Below are 20,491 nucleotides of genomic sequence, written 5' to 3'. Positions count from 1 at the left end.
CCTGTCGGGGACCACCCAGAAATGTAGATCCCTGTTATCGCTGTTTTGTGCTACTTAACGCTGGGCAGTTGCAGATGAGGTGATCGACCGTTTCTTCTTCTTTGTCGTCTTTACTACTCCTACAGCGCCGCGCGGTGATCAATCTAGCTGTCCAAAAGTCGATTTTTCAAAATATTCTAAAATTTTTTTTAAATAAACTCACTGGCATTACTAGATGTCCGCTGATAGTATACATACCCCAAAATCAATCTGCAACGTCAACGGAGCTAACCGCGCACATCTAAAGTTGTGTACAAATTGTGTGCAGTTCGATGCATTTTTGGATTAAATAGCAATATACCCTTCTAAGCTAAATACTTGTTCACTTATTTAGCCTTAATCAAATCTAGTTACATTTTATTTTAGGACAGGTAAATGTGTTTTTAATTCATATTGTGACGAATATCAGTGACACTAAGTGATACTCACATCACTAATCTGATACTAAGTAAATAAAGCCACAACAACAATAAAACAAGCAGTCTCTTGTATCTACATAAACGAATCAATCATTATGTCTACACATATGTACGTACACGCAGCAGGGAGAAACGCACAAACACATGCACATATCTATATCTGAGATACTCCCTGCAGATACGGGCGCATCTCTTTCCTTGTTCCGATTTGGGCCCGTATTACGTGTTACGATCAGTGACTGAAAACCATTTTAGCTGAAGCGATAACTATGCAACTGTCAAACTATTTCTTAAAATTAAAATAAGTTATGGTTCTAACGAGTACTATTTGGCGCTAGTTCGCATATGCCATTAATCCGATCCACCATTCCATAGCTATTGTGATTTAAAAAATGAGTTTCGATCACGGATCGTAACACGTAATACGGGCCCTGATTTGGTCAATAGGAGAGTAAAGCCATTACCTGGAGCAAGGTTGCGTACGGTAACTGGCGATTATAACCAAGTCCAGGGAGAAGTGATCTGTGAAGTCTTAATTGGGAATGTCACGGTTCTACACAAATTCGTTGTGGCGGAGATCGTTGATGAAGTCATATTAGGAGTGGACGTCTTATTTGACCATGACATCAGGATCGATATGCGGAAAAAGACTATGCGCTATAAGAACAAGGATGTGCCACTTAACTTCAGTTTGGAGAAAGGGTATAGCAGTAAGGGAGTGCTGGTGGAGGAGATTCGACAGAGGCAACAAAAGTCAAGGAAAGTAGATCGGGCAAAGGTTGATGGAACGAATGGGCCAAACAAATCAAAATCTAAGCAACCTGAGAGAAAAACCCTGGTATTGAAAACCCCTAATGGACGCACTAAAAAGAACGAAAGAATTTCCCAGAAAGAATGCAAGGGTGATTTCAAGCCAGGACGCACTACTGTTGGGAAACGTCGGAACGATACTGATTATGTGAAGCCAATCAGTCAAGCGCAAGCTCTGCGAAGTAGTTCATTTGCCAAAGAACAGAGTGTGAGGGAACGGCCCAGGGTAATGAGTAGTAGGATGTAAAACAGGTACGACAAGAACTATAATTCGGAAGGTTTCTTGGAGGGAGATTTGGTACTGCTATACAACCATCACCGGCGGAAAGGTGTTCCATCCAAATTTTCGTGCAGTTGGGAAGGCCCGTGCAGAGTTGTGAAGAGTATCAGTGATGTCATCTACCGCATACAAACAATTGGGAAACCACGAAATAGAAGGGTGGTTCATTTGGAGAGGTTAGCAGCGGTTAGATCTACAGATTTGTCTGATCGGGACGATCAGACTTAGGTCGAGGGCAGTGTGACGAATATTAGTGACAATATTAGTGACACTAAGTGATGAATGTGACATCCCTAATCTGATACTAATTAAATAAAGCCACAACAACAATAAAACAATCAGTCACTTTTATCTACATAAACGAATCAATCATTATGTCTACATATATATACGTACACTCAGCAGGGAGAAACGCACAAACACATGCATATATCTATATCTGAGATACTCCCAAAAGCAGGCAATCATCTGTGGAAGTATCACTCACATATACACGCGCATGGACTATGCAAGAAGCTATAATCATAGTGCATCTGTAGTTATAGCTGAGAAATTTATAGCTGGTAAACGAGTAGTAAATTCTAGAAATAGAAACGCCTAGAAGTATGCGAACGAAGAAATCACAGAGTATAAAAGGAGGTAAAGCTGAGAATCAGAATGAGTTTGATTTAAGCACGCTATCTGTCGAGAAGTAGAAGTGTTATTGTGAAGTACTATAATAAAGGGCATTTTGCATTATTGAATAGTGGAGTTATTTATTCAACAGTTTAGTGATTTGAACGTTAGTAGAAGATTGCAAATAAGCGGAATTTCGTTACAATATGTAAGATTTTTTATACCGCATGTTTTAACTGAGTTATACTAATTGTAATACTACTACTTTTCAATATAAATTTTTTTAGAAACCTTGCAAACAAATAGATATATCTTTTAGTATTTTGTTGTTAGGCTATTTCACCTATTGTAGGTTCCAGTAGGAAATAAAAAGGTGGTGATTATTCCACTGTTGCGGCCCTACGTTTCGCTAGCCATCCTAGCTTCTTCAGGGGCGAAGCCTAACAACAAAATATTAAAATTTATTAAAACTGACCGGAATAATCCAAAAAAGATATATGTATCTTTTTTCATGGCATATCATGTCACTAATTTTTGGCAATACATACGTTTGTGTTTGTTTCAAAGTTTAATAACAAAAACGGTTGCGCATACCCGCGACTTTTTGAGGGGTGATCGATTTTGTAAGAGACTGATACCCATATTGGCAAAAGGTGGCAACCTAGTTAAAACAACCTCAGTGGCAACACCTCGGTGAAACGCCTTAAAATGTAATACTATATCGATGTACCAAATTTTATTCAATTCGTTTAAGCCATTTCACAGATGGTAGTGGATATACAAAGAAATATAAAAAAGGTGAGGTGACAACCCTAAGTGGCAACCCTTCTTAAAACTGTCAATAGAAATACGGATTAAAATACATTTCGTTTGATACCCATATTGACATATGTAATATGTAATGCCAAAAAATTACCCCAGGTCCATCCGAAACCGGGGACCCTATCCATAGCAAATCTGCGCGGAACACCGTGAATTTACTGTCAAATATTCCCTTTCATAACAATGAAGTGAGACAACTACTTTTTTAATAGAAATAACTGCTGTTTTAATTTTGACCAGCTAGATTGATCAAATACCCCACCGTGCGTCGATGACAGGGCACCACCAGCCTTTCTGCATGATCCCTCAAAACGCAGTTTGGCTAGGATTTCTTAGATGTTGGACACCCTGGGATTTGTAGCGATCTATATTCGGTTTATGTACTCTTTTAGTTAAGTGTTAGATGGGAGTTATATTAGTTAAAGCCTTGCCGATAGTGTGTTTTCTTATCAAAACTGCTGTTTCCATGATAGCTGATATTTCTTGTTTAAATCTTTATAGCGAGTTTAGGTTATTAGGTTCCATAGAAGCGGGGAAAGAAATTCACCCTGAAATGTGCTCTACTTGACATAGCCTGTTTTATTAGTTGGGGAAGATTGTGTAATTGATCAATCAGTCCAACTAGGGACCTTTTTACAACCAGACTCCTTATGGCGTTGTTAATGGCGTTTCGGCTTATATGATTGAACCTTCATTCAGTGTTTCCACAAGACGATAATCCTTTCCGACCGAAGATGATACCATAGTTCTCTGCGCTTGTCTCAGGCCTTTTTTGATGTTCTTTAATTTAGTGCATTCTAGACATTGTAGCTCGCTTCCGAGACTTTTGGCTCTATTGAACTGTTCCTTTCAGAATTTACGAAGTGAGTCCAAACCATGGGACTACCAGTGAAGTTTGCGCTTACCGTGTAGTTTTGGTACTAGACAAGCCCATTCTGCGGCATTTTGGAGTGATGATATGAATGTCGCTGCCTGATCCGCCAGCTCCTCCGTCGATAAAAGGCTTTACAAGAGAAGTTTCGATAAGTCTCTGCCTAACAACTCATTATGAAGTTCGCAAACCACCAATGTTCATATCCAATGTTCATATCAGAATTTTCTCATTGGACGTAACGTACATTTGCGTCCGTCCGATGGCTAGGTAGCCCTTGTTGCTATCGTCCACCATACTCTCCACCATCTTTTGCGGAGGGGTCTCCTCTGTATGATAAAGCATATATACTAAGGCCAAGGCAAAATATATGTAAGTTTGATACAAAGATCGCCTTCAATCCGTATGGGCTAAATAGATATAATACTATGCCATATATGGAACGTATCAGTTGTCTCCGTCACACTTTGTCAATTTTCTACTTTGGTATTGATAAAAGTTGATAAATTAGAATCTACGATTTTATTTCCAAAAAAGGCATTTTGTATTTATCTTCTTTTGTTGTTGTAGCATAAAGACACTTCCCGAAGATTTTGGAGAGTGTTATCGATGTTGGTGGTCCTTTGCCAGATATAGATCCGTTACGTTCCGTTAACAGGCACCCTTAAGGTACAAGCCTGACCATCTCGAGAACGAATAAATATTGAGCACATTGAACATTTAAGCCATCCCGCCCCACCCCTTAGTTCCATTAGGAGCTTGGGGTCGCCAAAGCCTCAGCTGGTAAAGAAACAAGATTGCCCACGTGTAGGTGAGACTGGCAATCGGCTTGGAGATGCTATACATTACGCTGGTATCCCCTTGTAAGTGTTGAGCTACACTACTTCTTGAATAATTTGGATACTTTAGTCGCCTCTTATGATAGGCATAGCTGATGCGGTTATATTCTAAGCCCCCTAGGCTAGGTTGAATTGGTCGGCACATGAATACTTATATAGACTGATTGTGTCCATTGTGTCACCTCCTCATCCACTGGCAATCCACGTACGTTATGACGGAGACATATTATATCTGCTAAGCCCTATAACCCGAAATTTCATCAATTTACTATTTCAAATTCTTTAATAAAATACATTCAATAACGTCTTGCCACCCACCATGGACTACTCACGAAGTTTTTAAAAGTTTCTACAGCATTTCATTTTCCACTTCATTGCATTTGCTCACTTACATATTTCATTCGATTAGTTGTTCAATTGTGATTTTCATTTACCTATTTTTTTTTTCTTTTGTTAAGTAATACATTAATTTAATGTTAAAGTTCTGTTGGTATGTATGTATGTATGTGCTATAAGCTTTGTTGTAAACTTGGCTTACAAACTGATTGACTCTAAGCTTATAGCCGCACAGCCCAGTAGCGGGTTTGAGGGGGGCCGGACGAAGTCCCAGAAACCCACTATTTATATGCAGTATTTGTATAAATATAATGATGGATATTTGATCGTTACTTTTCATAATGCAATTTTTGTATGCATGCTTTAATCGAGTATCAATTTTCAAATAATATAAGAATGCAAATGCAAATCAGTCCAATGCTCAGAAATATTTGCGCTGTTGATAACATACTGAATCAAACCTTACTTAATTGAATAAAGTTTATTCAGAATCTTCACTCTCACTCTACACAGTTTTCACCACTTTCTACTGGGCATCTCTGTAGAAACTGCAGTGCACATATTCAATTACAGTAGAATCGCGAGGAAGTTAATCGCCAGTGTTCGGACGTCTACCACTATTTTTCTGTTATTTGAAGTTCTACCACTTCCACCACGCAAGCTCGAAGAAAGGTGGTAGTTTTTTTATAGAAGTTTTTTGAAGAAACCTTTGCTTTTCCAGAATTTTTTGAGAAGAGTAGTTTTATAGAACTCAAAATAACACCTAGCAATGCTTTGATCACCATTTAATCTCTTTTCGTTTAGGTTTTTAGTACATAACTGCCACTTCCACCTACCTATCTATATATAGGAAAAGAAGTGAGTAATATTCACTACTTAAAAATATTTCAAATATAACCCAATGCTACTAAACAAAATTTTAAAGTCCACACACTGTTAATCGCTCGGCTAAGTTGACCGAGTATGAGTGTCCACGTCCCGCTCTAAAAAGTTAACTACGTATTGGGTAACTTTTCTGAGCTCATCAATTTTTTCAAATCTAACCGTTTGTTTGGCAATAAAAAAGTGCGGGTATTCCCCGAATTCCTGTGTGAAAAATTATTGTCGGTGTCGCGTGGCGCAAATGTAATTAGTCATGGGCATTTAAACTTGTGAGTTGTGTACTTGTGTTAACTTGTGTTAAAGCTTGTATTTTGGTTAACTTTTTCGCGATTCTACTGTATTAACCTTAGAATATTAAAAAATTTACCTAATTCATTCGATTTACCGACTCGTTCGGCACAGTGAACTATTAAATGTGTTTAATTAATCGACAATTGGAAGTTCGAGTGACAGATAACCAGCAAACTAAAAGACCGAGGGCGGAGGAACTCGAAAAAGGTAAGTACGAATTTTCCATTAAAGTGTGATTCGGGTTTTTCCATCGAGCATACATTGCTATTTTCATATAATCGTTAAACATTTAATAAAATTTCATGAATCAGACTGCTTTTTAACATTCGAGTTTAAATAACAGAAGCGAGCAATATATTTGCACCAGCTTTTTTTCGTGAGATCACTCGGATATAGTATGTTTATGCATACACTGAAGTCACGGCAAGAAAACAAGTGCATATAGCTTGTTTTTATAGCTTTTTTCAATATCAAAAGGGGGGTATTGTGTCTACGTATTTCTAATTCGCTACATCAATCAGCATCAAAAAGAATTCGACTAGATAAACTTCATAACATGCAAATATTGCTCACTGCTTCTACGTGAATCAAAGAGAATTCTTGATTAACGTGAAATAAATATTTACACGACGGAAACTCTGATGGAAAAGATAATAAGAAGCGACGAGCTGTCAAGAGCATAAAAGAATATTTTTGCAAGCTGCCAAGACTTCAAGAACAGGTCTGCGATGATACAAATGTAGAAAACGGAAGTACTGTTCCACCCTTAACTCATACTGATCGCGACGCTAATACATTGTTGGTTGATAATAATAATAAGATAATGTTGCATTCAACATCTATGAATACTGAATCGGGTTCGAATGTACCCATATCACTTTCACAAAATTCTATTGTTGAAAAATACGACATAGGTAATTTTGTGAGAAAAAAACATTTATTAGATGATTATACGAAGTACAACTTACTAAAATATCCTTGGGTACCACCGAAGGACTATATCTTCCCTTTTTTGAGTCATAGTAAACAAGGAAAAATAGAAAAGCGATACTTTAAACATCATTTTTTAACTATATATGAGTGGCTTGTTTATTCTGAACAAAAAAGGGATGTTTTTGTAAATATTGTTTCTTATTTGCAAGTGATACTGGTGACTCGAGATCGAATGTTCCTCTCAATACACTTGTCAAAGTTCCTCTGACATCGTTTGCAAAGTTGTCCGGTAAAGGTGTACTAAATAACCACGCTATTAACAAATATCACTCTAAGTGAGCCCTTTTTAGTCAAGCAAAACGACTCAAAACGATCTTATTCAATGTTGCAAAGATGAAATTCAATCTATTTTGATAGAGAGGGTTAAAAAAGCTATATTTTTTGCAATTATTTTCGATGAAACTATAAGAGAAGATTTTGTTACTTTCCTTGATGCGTACGATTCGATCCGAGAAGAAAATGTTATAAATGGAGAAAAATTGACAGGTGTAGCCTTGGCACACATAGTGATCGATATTTTTAATAATTTATGACTACCCTTCGAAGATTGCGTTGGAATTGGAACGGATGGATGTTCTGTAATGACATCAGAAGTTAAAGGAGCTGTGCAGGAACTTCGTAAAATATGTACCAATGCTAATCATTGTCCGTGTTTCAACTATTGCCTTAATAACTCGCTTGCGAAAACGTCGAAATTTCTTCAAACAGAGGATTGTATTGCGTTCATGAAAAAAATTATCAGTTTTCCAAATCAGTCTCCGAAACGTACCATATTTTTCAAAAAACATCTCCAGGAATCATTCAGTGGACTATGTGAAACGCGCTGGTCTGAAAAACATGATGGTATAATGCAGTTTGGCGGCCACCGTGGTGTGATGGTAGCGTGCTCCGCCTATCACACCGTATGCCCTGGGTTCAACTCCCGGGCAAAGCAACATCAAAAATTTTAGAAATAAGATTTTTCAATTAGAAGAAAATTTTTCTAAGCGGGGTCGTCCCTCGGCAGTGTCTGGCAAGCGCTCCGATTGTATTTCTGCCATGAAAAGCTCTCAGTGAAAACTCATCTGCCTTGCAGATGCCGTTCGGAGTCGGCATAAAACATGTAGGTCCCGTCCGGCCAATTTGTAGGGACAAATCAAGAGGAGCACGACACAAATTGGAAGAGAAGCTCGGCCTTAGATCTCTTCGGAGGTTATCGCGCCTTACATTTATTTTTTTTTTTTTTATTTATAATGCAGTTTGAAGAAAACATCACAGAAATTGTTGCTTCGTTTGAAGAAATTTCTAGTTGGTAAGTTTCAACAACAAGTTCTGAGGCCCGTTCTATGTTGAAATCTATTTGCGAGACAGAGTTCGTGATTTCAGTGATTTGTTTGAGCAATGTACCTTCTGTTACACGACCACTAAGCTTACTTTTGCAAACAACGTCAATAGATTTGAATCAAGCTTTTGAAGCATTGAGTGACACTTTGCGAACATTAAAAACCCATAGACTTGAAGCAGGAAGTCGTTTTTCGGAACTTTACAAAAAAAATCGCTTTAGCAGATGAGTTGAAGTTTGATATTGTCCTCCCACGAATTGTTAAAAAGCAAATACATCGAGCGAATTACACTTCATCAGAGAGTATTATCGAAAAGCAATTTATATACCTCTTCTTGATCATATCATTCTTTATTTACAAGGTAGATTACCTGAAGATACATTGCAAGTTTTTAATCTTAATTTGCTACTCCCATCGCGAATCATCAAAGATAATACGCTGCAAAAAAGATAATACGCTGCAAAAAAAATTTGTCTAAAGAGCTTGTCCAAGATCTTGGTAAAGGATACGCATCTCTTATTGGAAGAAATAAAATTAATCTAGGTGGAGAGTACGAAGTGTGGTCAGAACGCTGGTCTGATAAGCAACACAAAAAATCAATTCCACTGTCAGCTGAAAAAGTTTTAAATGATTGCCATGAATATGCGTTTCCATCAATAAATGCTCTTATCAAAATTCTGGCCACGCTTTCAGGTTGCAATGCTTGTCCTGAAAGGAGTTTTTCGACACTTTGCCGGTTGAAAACGTGGTTACGGTCCACAATGTCCCAGACGAGACTCACTGGTCTTGCACATTTAAATACCCATTTCGATATTGAGATTGATATTGATCATATAATTGAGAGATATGTAAAACAAGTAAGGAAGATTAAGTTCGGGTGTAACCGAACATTACATACTCAGTTGAGAGCTATGGTGACAACATAAGGGAAAATAACCATGTAGGAAAATGAACCGACGGTGGAATGTGTTTGTATGACATGTGTATCAAATGAAAGGCATTAAAGAGTATTTTATGAGGGAATGGGCCATAGTTCTATAGGTGGACGCCATTTAGGGATATAGCCATAAAGGTGGATCAGGGTTGACTCTAGAATGCGTTTGTACAATATTGGCATCAAACGAATGGTGTTAATGAGTATTTTGAAATGGAGTGGGCCTTAGTTCTATAGGTGGACGGCGTTTCGAAATATCGCCATAAAGGTGGACCAGGGGTGACTCTAGAATGTGTTTGTACTATATGGGTATCAAATTAAAGGTATTAATGAGGGTTTTAAAAGGGAGTGGTGGTTGTTGTATAGGTGGTCGCATTTTCGAGATATCGCCATAAAGGTGGACCAGGGGTGACCCCAAAATTTGTTTGTACAATATGGGTATCAAAAGAAAGGTGTTAATGAGTATTTTTAAAAGGGAGTGGGCCTTCGTTCTATAGGTGGACGCCTTTTCGAGATATCGCCATAAAGGTGGACCAGGGGTGACTCTAGAATGAGTTGGTACGATATGGGTATCAAATTAAAGGTACTAATGAGAGTTTTAAAAGGGAGTGGTTGTAGTTGTATATGTGAAGGCGTTTTCCAGATATCGACCAAAATGTGGATCAGGGTGACCCAGAACATCATCTGTTGGATACCGCTAATTTATTTATATATATAATACCTGCCAAGATTTTAAGGGTTTTTTGTTTCGCTCTGCAGAACTTTTTCATTTTCTTCTACTTTTCTAAAGTTATATTTCGCGTCAATAAAACAATCCAATTACCTTACCATGTTTCACCCCTTTTTTCGTATTTGGTATAAAATTATGGCATTTTTCTTCATTTTTCGTAATTTTCGATATCGAAAAAGTGGGTGTGGTCATAGTCGGATTTCGTTCATTTTTCATACCAAGATAAAGTGAGTTCAAGTAAGCACGTGAACTAAGTTCATTAAAGATATGTCGATTTTTGCTCAAGTTATCGTGTTAACGGCCATGCGGAAGGACAGACGGATAACTTTGTATAAAAAATGGGCGTGGCATCAACCGATTTCGCCCATTTTCACAGCAAACAGTTAACGTCATAAAATCTATGCCCCTACCAAATTTCAAAAGGATTGGTTAATTTTTGTTCGACTTATGGCGTTAAAAGTATCCTAGACAAATTAAATGAAAAAGGGTGGAGCCAAGCCCATTTTGAAATTTTCTTTTATTTTTGTATTTTGTTGCACCATATCATTACTGGAGTTGAATGTTGACATAATTTACTTATATACTGTAAAGATATTAAATTTTTTGTTAAAATTTAACTTTAAAAAACTTTTTTTTTATAAAAGTGGGCGTGGTCCTTCTCCGATTTTGCTAATTTTTATTAAGCGTACATATAGTAATAGGAGTAACGTTCCTGCAAAACTTCATCATGATATCATCAACGACTGCCAAATTACAGCTTGCAAAATTTTTAAATTACCTTCTTTTAAAAGTGGGCGGTGCCACGCCCATTGTCCAAAATTTTACTAATTTTCTATTCTGCGTCATAAGTTCAACTCATTTACCAAGTTTCGTCGCTTTATCTGTCTTTTGTAATGAATTATCGCACTTTTTCGGTTTTTCGAAATTTTCGATATCGAAAAAGTGGGCGTGGTTATAGTCCGATATCGTTCATTTTAAATAGCGATCTGAGATGAGTGCTCAGGAACCCACATACCAAATTTCATCAAGATACCTCAAAATTTACTCAAGTTATCGTGTTAACGGACGGACGGACATGGCTCAATCAATTTTTTTTCGATCCTGATTATTTTGATCTCGATTCCTTTATATATGTACAACCAACCGTTATCCAATCAAAGTTATTATACTCTGTGAGCTCTGCTCAACTAAGTATAAAAAGGGAAGCATAGAGTTAAATTTACTGTGTGAATATGAACTATGCAGAAGATGAAAATGATGTCAAAAAATTGGATGTACTATTGTTAATTTGAATAACTAAATGAAACCAAATATGTGTATGAAATTATTAAACAATGTAAAAAAATACTAATAAATTTACTTAACTCTTTACTTACTTTATTGGCGCTTAACCGTCTAAACGGTTATGACCGTCCAACAAGGCGCGCCACTCGCTCCGCCAACCGGCGCCAATTGGTCACACCAAGGGAGTTTAAATCGTTTTCCACCTGGTCCTTCCAACGGAGTGGGGGCCGCCCTCTACCTCTGCTTCCATAGGCGGGTTCCGATAGAAACACTTTCTTGGCCGGAGCATCATCATTCATTCGCATAACATGGCCCAGCCAGCGCAGCCGCTGCGTTTTAATTCGCTGGGCTATGTTGATGTCTGCGTATAGCTCGTATAGCTCATCATTAAATCTTCTTCGGTACTGGCATTCGCCAACGCGTAGAGCTCCATAAATCTTTCGAAGAACCTTTCTCTCGAACACTCCCAAAGCCGCTTCATCTGCTGTTGTCATGATCCATGCTTCTGCCCCATATAACAGGACGGGTACGATAAGTGACTTGTAGAGTATGATTTTCGTTCGCCGAGAGAGGACTTTACTTTTCAATTGCCTACCTAGTCCAAAGTAGCATTTATTGGCAAGATTGATTCTTCGCTGGATTTCAGTGCTGATGTTGTTGCTAGTGTTGATGCTGGTTCCCAAATAAACGAAGTCTTTTACTATTTCGAAATTATGGCTGCCAACAGTAGCGTGGTTGCAAAGGTGCGTATGCGCTGACTCTTTGCTCGATGACAGCAGGTACTTCGTTTTGTCCTCATTCACCATCAAACCCATCTTTACCGCTTCTTTTCCCAGTTTGGAGTAAGCAGAACTAACAGCGCGGGTGTTTAGGCCGATAATATCAACATAATAAATTTACCCCTAAAAAATAACGGTCTGCTATACGTTTCCCTTGTTGTTTTGTCTTACATTTTCACGTATAAAGTATCTTGATGTGAACTTTGTTCAAAACACATAAGCTATTGGGTGAAACAATTACTGTCTGAAATCGCCCCTCCCCCCCCTCAAAAAGCAGCCTGGATCCGCCACTGGCATAGCCAAAGCAAACGCTGCGGGTACCCGCTTAACTAAATCGTTCAGCGTTGTTTTTATGTATTACGAGAATATTTATGGGTATGTATGTATGCACAATTGTACTAAATTTTAGTGCATTGGGGGTCATGGAAATTATCTAAGGTTAGTGTGGTCTCAGCTGGAACTCACACCAATGGTTCATGGCGTACATGTGCGACTTGCAGGTTAGGCGGAACATGTGCATAAAGCTACATAGTACATATGTATATACATGTATGACTGTTTCTATATGTATGTAAGTATATATGTAATTACTATATTCATAAAGATACATCATGCGGCTTTTTCACGTTGATTAACCTTGCATAAAAGATTTTCAATGCTTAGAAATATACTTTTTTAATTAAACCGCATCATAACCAAATGAAAGAATTCGTGTGAAAACTAAAACCAGTGCCACCTAAGTTAACTCATTTTATTCGCTAATGTACTGCCATTGCTAGTTATCATTTTCGTTGAGTTGGTTTTGTTGTACAAACAAAAAAAACCAAGAATTCGCTATGCACGAGCGTTTCTTTCAGATGTGAACATTGATGATTAAGTATATGCAACTTTGCTGAATTCTAGACGAAGAGAGGATGTAGTCAGCGGGAGCATGCAACATCATGTAGCATAAACCACTTAGGTTGATAAGATTAGGTTATAGTGGCTGCCCACAGTATAACAGAGGGGTACACTTAGGCTGTCCCGATGAAAAACCCCTAAAGAGTCAAACACTTTTCCTCCTTTGTATACATATCTAAGTACTGCCTCGACAAGCCTACTCCACAAGTCAGTCATCGTACCCATTATGCCTTATGGTGCAGAAGCATGGACACTGACTCTAATGAGGCGACTCTGGAAGTGTTCAAAAGAAAAGTTCTTCGAAAGATTTACAGGCCTCTACGCGTTAGCGACGTCAACTACCGAAAGATATTAAATAATGAGCTAGAAGAGCTTTATGCAGATGATGCTCCGGCCAAGACGATATTCTTCTCGGAGCATGCCTACGGAAACAGAGAGAGAGAGACGCCCCCACTCGCTGGAAGGACGAAAGCGACAGAACGATTTAAATTCCCTTGATGTTACCGATTTGCGCATTGTAGCCCCAAAAATAAGCGACTGGCGTGACTTACTGGACATCCAAAAGCGCTTAAGCGCAAATTAAGTAAGTACGATAAGGGGAATCTATACCATAAACACTTTGTTTTCTCACCATTGTTACCCTCTTCACTTTTGGACAAATTTAGTATGAAATATATGGTGCATAATATGGGACCTTTCGAAAATTTTACAAAAGTCATAGAATGGGGTATCAAAAAAAGCGTGGTTAGGTATATCCACATTAATAATGCAAACACGGAAGTAAAGTTTTTCCATTCATTCAAAAGCTATCCGCGAAAAACAATACTACAGCTACTACACACACTACCACACTATTTTGTACCAAAGTAGTATAAATCTGCCGAATATTCTCCACAAAAGCCTAACAAGAACAAGCATTTTGATCCAGCTGAACACGGCTGTGAATGAACAGCTGATACATATCTTACTGTTAAACCTATACAATGCACTGTTCACCGATTACACCAGCAACCGTAGTGTTCGTGAACCGACACATCGTTCACTCGTTTTCCGCCGCCTGTCCTCCTATTCAACAGTTAGCGGGACGAAGTCCGCTGGTTGGTTAGAGTTCCCCTTCAATATCAAAACTAGGTACAGCTATCCGCGGCGGTGTGCATCTCTGTCAGACACCATCAACAAAGTCGCATGTATTCATTTAGAAATAGGTGCCTTCTCAACTCTGAAATGACTGAGTGCCACTCCTGTTCAACTGCTGATGTGTAGCAATCATTACCTTTTAATCCTGCATACTCGTATTAAGCTTCAGACGGTTTCATATGTCTTCATATCCAAATTATTCCACGCGAACTTAAGACTTGCCGCTCATATACATAGTTTGCATGAAATAGTTAGATAACTGTTAACATTAGAATGGCATGCACGAATTGCCAAATTTCCTTTAGAATTGCTGGAATTAGAACAAGAATTTAACGAATGTAAAAAAAATGTCGGTTATATTTACATTACTTTATATATACAGGAATTCAAGTGGTAGAAACCCACAAATACTCAGCCTTAAACCCAAACATAATTGAAAGGCTTATAGAATATGTCACCGGAGGGGGTGTCCAACTGTGTATGGCAGCGTAAATGCATGGCGTGTCTGTTATTTGGACACATGTAAACATGAAATGTTTAATTGTAAACATTCCAATATGTGTAGTTGTTGGCGTGTTTACAGTAGAATAATAATAGCAACAACAACAAGGCATAGTTACATTAGAGCCAAAGTCAATGTGAATCAAATATAAACAATGTGACAACAAACAGAAAGGTGAAAAAAATTGGATACACAATGACAGCAGCAATTTCAATTACACATAACCAGTAGTTACATACATACATATGTGTGCATATGCATTCAAAAACATTCCTGCTACCATATTTATACATATATTGGCCAGCGATAAAATTGGCAATAACAGCAACAAATCAAAAAATGAAACCGATTTCGTAACCGTTACTCTTGTGAAACGGTTCTATTCTCTAAAAGCCAAACCGTTTCCGTTCAAACCCGTTTCTCTTTTCAACACCGGAAAACCGTATAAATCGACCGTCTAACTTCGTAAAAGTGTGTTATTGCTTAAAACCGAAACCATTACCGTTTCTTTTTCAAAACGGTATACGTAACCGTTACATGGAACTGTCCGGTCAATGAAAATCTCACATAGATCGAAACATAGTAGGTGTCGGAAAAATACTCGAGTATCCGGTTAATTCGTTGGTCGATTATTCGGTTTTTAACCGAAAACGTGCTTACTAGTGTCAATGGAACAAGCGTCAATTGGCATTAATTCACTTTGGATTAATCGATTAGCAATATCATTCCTAATAGCTATAGTCTTAGCCTAGCATTCATACAAAACGTGATCGATCGTTTCCTCCTTCAGCACGCACTTCCTACTTCCTACATCCGCAATCCCTGTGATGAGTCTACAGTCCTCTCTTTTTAATGATAGAAGTAACTTTGCTAGTCCAAGGTTGTAAGACCTAAACCTGATATTCGACACTTTGCAGCCCCGCGCTTTTGTCCACGCCTTCTTGCTTGGTCGCTCATGTGAAACTCTCGCCTTACTTCAATCTCGCCCTATCTAATTGAGATGTCTACGGAGCAAGCTCGAGGGATGCGCCCTTTTTAGCTACTTTATCCGCTTTTTTACTCCCATCTATTCCCATATGCTCTGGTACCTAATATAGATGTATGCTTCTCCCTATCCCGACTCTTTCCAGGGATTGCTTAGACTCCAACAAACTTTTAGGTGCTATGCTATGCAAGGTTGTTGCATAATTGCTGCTTGTCTGGGAAAATTAAGACTTCACAATACAACATCTCCAAAAGGGTGGTGGTTCATTAACCTCAGCATAAACATTGCGCCAAACGAGTTGTAACTTGTTGGATCTATATCCGGGAAAGGGCTATCAACGTCGATAACACTCCCCAGAACCTTCGGGAAGTGTCTTTATTGTTAATACATCAAAATCACAGACATAGAACCAGTGTCATGGATGTGCTCACGCTAAGAGGTCCAAATATCGACTCGGTCCAATATCTGGTTTCAGCATAGACACGCACCAAGACCAGGCAGCGAAGAAAGTTTGCGGTCGAGAACGAGTTTTCGAAACTTTTAGTACGATAAGAACAGTCGCAGTATATTGTAAACAAAAACTTTGCCTATCGGGTCATCGGGTCGTACTGACGCAACAACGCGTGGTAAATGGCAGCATTATTATCATTGCGAGGTGCTTCTTCTGCGGACTAATAGATATAGCATGTGGAAAGTCTACCGAAAATTCGACAGGGAACGAACGGTTCCAACATCGGGCAGATCCAAGATGGCAGAAATATACTCCCAGTATTTGCCAAACATTTTCTTCAGTATTTCGATGTTGCTATTTCCGCTAATTGAACCCAGGATCTTCGATGTGGCCTACTTGCCAAGGCAAAGAACTGCAAAAAAAGAGCGCTTGCTATTAATTTTTGAGTGGCAGAAGATTGAAAACATTTTAATAGCCAGAATTTCGATGCAAGCATTTCACCATGATGGGAAGTAATGTTGCCTAGTATATTGAAGCGCAAATGCACGTATTTTTATATATATAGTCCTATATCCCTTTGAAACATAAACATCGCAATATATAAGAAGTTCGAGTGAACGGTTGACGGCTTTTTAGTCGGAAAAATCTGCACATTCATGAGACCTTGCTCCTTACCGCGCTCCAACTGTTCAAAAACAGAATTTTGTTAGTGTCAGGTATGAGTACTTTACCTGATCATATCACCTATTTAGAATTTTTGATAGAATAGATCACCAAATCCTTCCACCTTCTAAAAAGAATCTCCTTCCACTCCCATTAGATGAATGAGTAAATACTAAAAGGTTTGTATGCCAGAGCTTGGAGTCTTGCCATAACCCATAATAAAACAGCTCTTGGCTTCAATATTCTAATCGGATCCCGCTTGCAGAGGAAGAGGGCGGTCACACTCCCCTGGAAGGACCAGGTGCAAAACGTTTAAAATTCTCTAGGTATTACCAATTGGCGCCAGTTAGTCCAGGGAGGTGCGACTGGAACGACTTCTTGGACGGTCAAAACCGTTTAAACTTTTAAGCGCTAAGTAGACTCAAATCTCCAAGTAGCATACAAGCCATGGCAAATGTGGTTCGAAAATCACTCCACTGAATGTTTTACGTGGTGATTTAATACCAATATTTTATAGAAGAATATCGATTCCGCCACCTTCATCGAGATCCAGGATAAAGAAAAACTTGCTATAAACTATTCTCACAAGTTTCATTTTAATTAAATGAGACACACATTCACTTACGTTCTCAAAGCTCATCTTCTGCAACTGGAGAATGCAATTTAATTTAAAGAACGAATACAAAACAGAACCGCAAAGGTGTTTTGGTCCGGTTTCAAGCCTTGGAAAAACTTTAGGAATTGCTATTGGTTAGCGCTTATCATTTCATGTTCGAAGGTTGACCGCTTCACTTGTACTGACCGACCGAAGAATTGTGTGCAGTGACACCACAGCAATCACATCAACGCCAGCACGCCGCTGCCAAAGACAGCCGTACGTAATCAAATGTGGTATATCTGTATGATTCTATGGAGATAACGAAGCAAGATGAGAATTTATTTATTTTAAATTTTGATATGCACATTTTAGTTTTTATACCCAGGTGCGCGTATGGTTCAATGTAGCTCAATATTAGTCGCCATGTTTAATTGGTTGGGTCAACTACAATGCCCATGTATAGAGAAACCGGAAAATCGATGTTGTGGTGTTGCATTTGTGGTGGGAAAGACATTGCACCGTCAAAGAATATCGGGCACACCAGTGAACAACGACTCGCTACGATTCGCATTAAATCGATGGTCTTCAATATCTCGTTGTACTGGAATTTGCACAAAAAATATCCACCTGGCTAGAAACCAGAATTCGAAACCAGTTTGATCACCCCCAGGCACGTCGTGGTAGCCAATATAGGCATTTATCTCTGTGCAGCAAAAACAGCGCAACAACTTCAAAGATGAACAAGAGTATGTGAATACCAAACATCCCATAATCAACTCTTATGAAAATTATGGTGGGACCAGAACCAATCCTGTAAACTATGCTAAAATTCGCGAAATTAATCTTGTTTATATTGCGTGAGTGATGGGCCCTAAACATTTACTAGATCTTCAGGATACAGTTCTGGAAATAGCTCATGATATGATCCGCATGATCTCTTTGTCGTCCTAAATGCAAAATTGTGCAAAAAGGGTATTCTTCAGCCTTAGCTCTACTTGCCAGCTAGCTCTTCCGTGTGGCACTTGAAGCCAAGCGGAGGTTCAGGAAAACGTATTCCCTATAGTGGTGTGGAGTCGGAGAATTGTTTGACCCAGAGCTGCAAAACTATAGAGAGCACTTTCAATAGTTCATTCATCATTCTTGAATTTCTCGAAGCGTCTTTTTTCATCTAATTTTTATTTGCTTAGACCAAAATTTTGACAGCATTAGCTATACTTTCCAATTTAAAATCGTATTATCTCGGATTTTTGTTCCTGCTGTAACCGCAAAAACATTCCGCGAAGGTGTTGGATATGATTCGGGTACGAGCTCGGTATCCACGGGATTGATTTGTTTAACCTCACCTCACTTCGCTTATCTGATATAATTTTGAGGCGTAGATATGGACTATGTATTTATATTAGGGTGGTCCGTAAAACTACAATAAACTATTTTTTCTAGTTTCACCCTTTCAAACGGTAATATGAAGGTACGGAACTAAAATTTATGTATAACATCACGCACTATAGAAGTGTCGATTTTGGGTTTTAGACATAAAAAAATAATATTAATTTGTTTATCTCCATAGGCATCGCTAAACTGTCTCCAACCGGAACTCAAATATATATGCGATACATTTGGCCCTGTTCTTACCATTCAAGCGGTAACTAGAGAAGTTCGTGAACCACCCTATTGTGTATATAAAACACCCTTTTTTCGGAGTTGAATTTACAATACGATTATATAAGGTTATTTTTTAAACTATCCAATGGCGGCACTATCCATAGTTATGCAGCTCTAATTTAGCCTCTCTTGAGGTTTCCCATTTCTCAAAGTTATTGCTAAGACGGGATTACTGGTGAGTTTCGATAAAAGGCTACAAAAATCGCTTGGACGGTTTGGCATCTGTTGAAGATAATGATTTGCTACTGAGTAACTGCGATTTCACCCAACTTTTCCTCACTTGTTATACCTTTCATGAAAATGAAATGGTATATTAATTTCGTCACGAAACCCAAAATTGTAAGTCCTTAAAGGAAAATAGATAGACCCACCATTAAGTATACCGAAATAACCAGGATGAAGGGCTGAGTTGATTTAGCCATGTCCGTGTGTCTGTTTGTATGCAAACTAGTCCCTCAATTTTTGAGATATCTTGATCAAATTAGGTGAGCGGGTGTATTTGGGTGTCCGATTAGACATTTGTCGGAACCGGCCGGATCGGACCACTATAGCATATATCCTCCATACAACCGATTTTTCAGAAAAAGAGGATTTTTGTCATATCTTCCTCAATTTAACAGATTGAAGCTCCAAACTTCACCATATACTTTCGTATATTGCACATATTGTTGTCTGAAAAAATTTATGAGATGGGTCGTGTATATAGTATATATCCCCCACAACCGATTATTCAGATAAGAAACTTTTCGTAATTACTGCCCTATTTTAAGATCTAGAGGCTTCAAATTTCAACGAATGCTTACGTATATAGCATATATTGTTGTCTGAAAAAATCATAAAGATCGGTGGTATATATAGTATATATATATATATTTTCGCAATTTTAGGCCCATTTTAACAGCTGGAAGCCTCAAATTTCACCGAATGCTTACGTATATAGCATATATTGTTGTCTGAAAAAATTATAGAGATCGGTTGTATACATATATAGTGTAACGAATTTGCTGGAAATTCCTCTTATTTGCCATTTTGCTAGGTTCGTATCGCTAAACTGTTGAATAAATAACTCCAATATTGAATAATGGCAAAATGGCCTTTATTAAAATACTTCACAATAACACTCAAACTGTGCAACGAATAGCTTAATAACCAAACTGATAGCTCAAATGAAACTCCACTATTGGCCGCCAGATCGCGTGCTTAATCAATAACTTATTGATTGCTCAACTCAAACTGAATTACAGCGCCTCTTCATCTGTTGCCTTTTATACCCTTTGGTTTCCTCGTTCGCATTTTTCCAGAATGTACTAGCATTGTCCATGAGCTCTCAAACTTCTCAGCTGTAAC

The 20,491-nt window shown here is 38.3% G+C and overlaps 1 long non-coding RNA gene across 1 annotated transcript in view; it reads right to left on the bottom strand.

Moving 5' to 3' along the window:
* Positions 1 to 17,624, bottom strand: part of LOC137242163 (uncharacterized) — a 29,488-nt gene extending 11,864 nt beyond the window's left edge. The window contains exons 1-2 of the long non-coding RNA XR_010950104.1: positions 17,510 to 17,624; positions 14,420 to 14,593 (exon numbers count right to left, since the gene is read on the bottom strand). This is a non-coding gene — a long non-coding RNA (uncharacterized lncRNA). The remainder of the gene's footprint in view (positions 1 to 14,419; positions 14,594 to 17,509) is intronic.
* Positions 17,625 to 20,491: the final 2,867 nt, after the last annotated feature.

This window comes from Eurosta solidaginis, chromosome 2 (genome assembly GCF_040869045.1).
Source record: "Eurosta solidaginis isolate ZX-2024a chromosome 2, ASM4086904v1, whole genome shotgun sequence".
Taxonomy (NCBI): domain Eukaryota; kingdom Metazoa; phylum Arthropoda; class Insecta; order Diptera; family Tephritidae; genus Eurosta; species Eurosta solidaginis.
The sequence above is the reverse complement of the archived record's forward strand: the minus strand, read 5'-3'. Positions and strand labels throughout refer to the sequence as shown.